Below are 2830 nucleotides of genomic sequence, written 5' to 3' on the forward strand. Positions count from 1 at the left end.
CGATGTCAAGTGAAATCGTGAGGTCTCATTTCGTTACACATGTAAGTGAATCTTTATTCAGCGCATAGGTCAGATAAAGGCTGCCTTGGCTGATAAGATTTCTACAAAAAGAGCGATAAAAAGGCCTACGAATTAAATTAGTGGTAACATAATAGGAGGGCCTGTTTCATAGCTCTTAAAAAACAACAACAGGAATGCTTTCTAAAGCGAGTATACACGATCGAGTAATATTTTGTTAAAACAATTTTAATGTTGATGAAAAAATAGTATGAACATTCAAAAGCGGTGTTATCCGAAAATAAACGAAGTCAGAGCATTGAACTATTGCAAATCATACAGTTAACATTTATTATGTACAAGCGACATATACACTTATGACAAATCCCAACTAATTTGTGCAGATTTGTTCATACAACACATCGATAGTGTCTGGTGCCATAACAAATGCGAATATTCTGTGCAGATTTGTCCATACATTACATCGATACAGTGTCTGGTGCTATAACAAAAGCGAATATTCTGTGCAGATTTGTTCATACAACGCATCGATACAGTGTCTGGTGCTATAACAAAAGCGAATATTCAGTGCCGATTTGTACAACACATCGATACAGTGTCTGGTGCTACAACAAAGCGAATATTCTGTGCAGATTCGTTTATACAACACATCGATACAGTGTCTGGTGCTATAACAAAAGCGAATATTCTGTGCAAATTTGTTAATACAACACATAGATACAGTGTCTGGTGCTATAACAAAAGCGAATGTTCTGTGCAGATGTGTTCATACAACGCATCGATACAGTGTATGGCGCTATAACAAAAGCGAATAGTCTGTGCAGATTTGTTCATACAACACACTGATACAGTGTCTGGTGTTATAACCAAAGCGAATATTATGTGCAGATTTGTTCATATAACACATCGATACAGTGTCTGGTGCTATAGCACAAGCAAATATTCCTTGCAGATTTGTTCATATAACGCATCGATACAGTGTCTGTTGCTATTACAAAAAGCGAATTTTATGTGCAGATTTGTTCATACAACACGTCGATAGATACAGTTTCTGGTGCTATAACAAAAGCGAGTATTCTGTGCAAATTTGTCTACACAACAGATCGATACAGTGTCTGGTGCTATAACAAAAGCGAATGTTCTGTGCAGATTTGTTCATACAACGCATTGATACAGTGTCGGGTGCTATAACAAAAGCGGATATTCTGTGCAGATTTGTTCATATAAAAAATCGATACAGTGTCTGTGTCTTCACCAAAATCGAGTAGTCTGTACAAATTCGTTCATACAACACATCGATAAGTGTATTTTTATTAAATAAAATCTTTTTATATGACAATAAATGTTTTCTTTTTTAAAATAAAATAAAGCCATAATATGGAAAATGTCTATGTCTCAATTATTTATTTATCTACGGCGAACATTTTGCGACCTCTAGATGCCTTATCTTTTAAGGAGGACATGTCGTGTTTAGAAAGTGCTAATTAAAACTAAAGTCCTCAAATCTAAGCAATGCAGCAAAAATGTATGACATATGATGTTCGTTGTTACAAAAAAAACAATAATACAAACTAAACTGATTTAATTATGTTATATTCAATTTGCTAATATAAACTGAGCAATGAATAACACAATCATATACATTAATAAATAATTTGCATATGCCATTATGAAATATAAGATCATAATCTCTAATAAATGAAACACTATCTGTCACCACCCTTAAATGCTTGCACTGATATTCAAACAATAAATAATGTGTTACATCATTACGGATTTAGGTATGTATGGATTTGTTTGTTAGTATTCAGGGATGTCCATATTTTGCTTATTATGTTTAAACAAAAGCTTGTCGATTTTTATACACACAATTGGTTTCAAAATAACAATACAAGTCGATTTTGCATCTCCTAAATCCAAAAAATATTATTTAATTGTGACGTTTTTAATAGACGCGCCCATTAGTATACAAAAGCATTAGGTTGATTATTATGTTGTTACCATAAATTGAGAAACTGGGAGACATAATCAAATTGGTAAAAAGGATTGCAAATGTAATTTGTGTAAATTAATTATAATATTTTAAAACTTGAGTTTGAATCTCAGGACATTTAATTTGAAAGGAGTAAGTTTGTTAAAAAATGACATATTTTTTAGACGTGTAACGCATAAAGTATTGCTGCTTAAAAGATGGAGCCATTTAAACATATGAATAAGATTGTGAAATTGTTCACCTGCATACTTCTGTTAAAAATTGTGCGAACAATTTGTGGAAGTTTGAGACAAAGTAGAGTGCGGCTCCACCAATTCGGTTACATGTTCAGTTTGTTTGAAGTTCTTATGAGAAACGCAGTTTGCATTCCTAATAGAGGTAATTGGTATGAACCCAGCTTTCTAATAAAATGTACACTTGCCTTCGATTATAAAAAAGTTGTTCCAAACTAATTTTGTTATTGATGATTCTGATGTATATAAACGGTTTTTATGGTACACGTATATTATTTTTAAATAAATGATGATAATGTATTAAATGATTGTTTTACATTCAGGTCTCTGTTTTGTTTACTCAAGCAGCACTTTAATTTTAATAAACATAGATATATTTCTCTGTCTGATACCTAGGTGGCGGACAAATATTAAAATAATTTAGAATGGAGCGTTAATTATACGTTCCATTATTACACAATGTAGCACGCTGACAATTGATTAAGGTACTGTAGTGTTTGTTCGCTAAAATGTGCGAGAGCTTTAACCCCACTTGAGTCTTCTTTAAGATGAAATTATCGTCGTTATGCCTTTTTAAAAACTGTTA

Source organism: Dreissena polymorpha, chromosome 7 (assembly GCF_020536995.1).
Source record: "Dreissena polymorpha isolate Duluth1 chromosome 7, UMN_Dpol_1.0, whole genome shotgun sequence".
NCBI lineage: Eukaryota > Metazoa > Mollusca > Bivalvia > Myida > Dreissenidae > Dreissena > Dreissena polymorpha.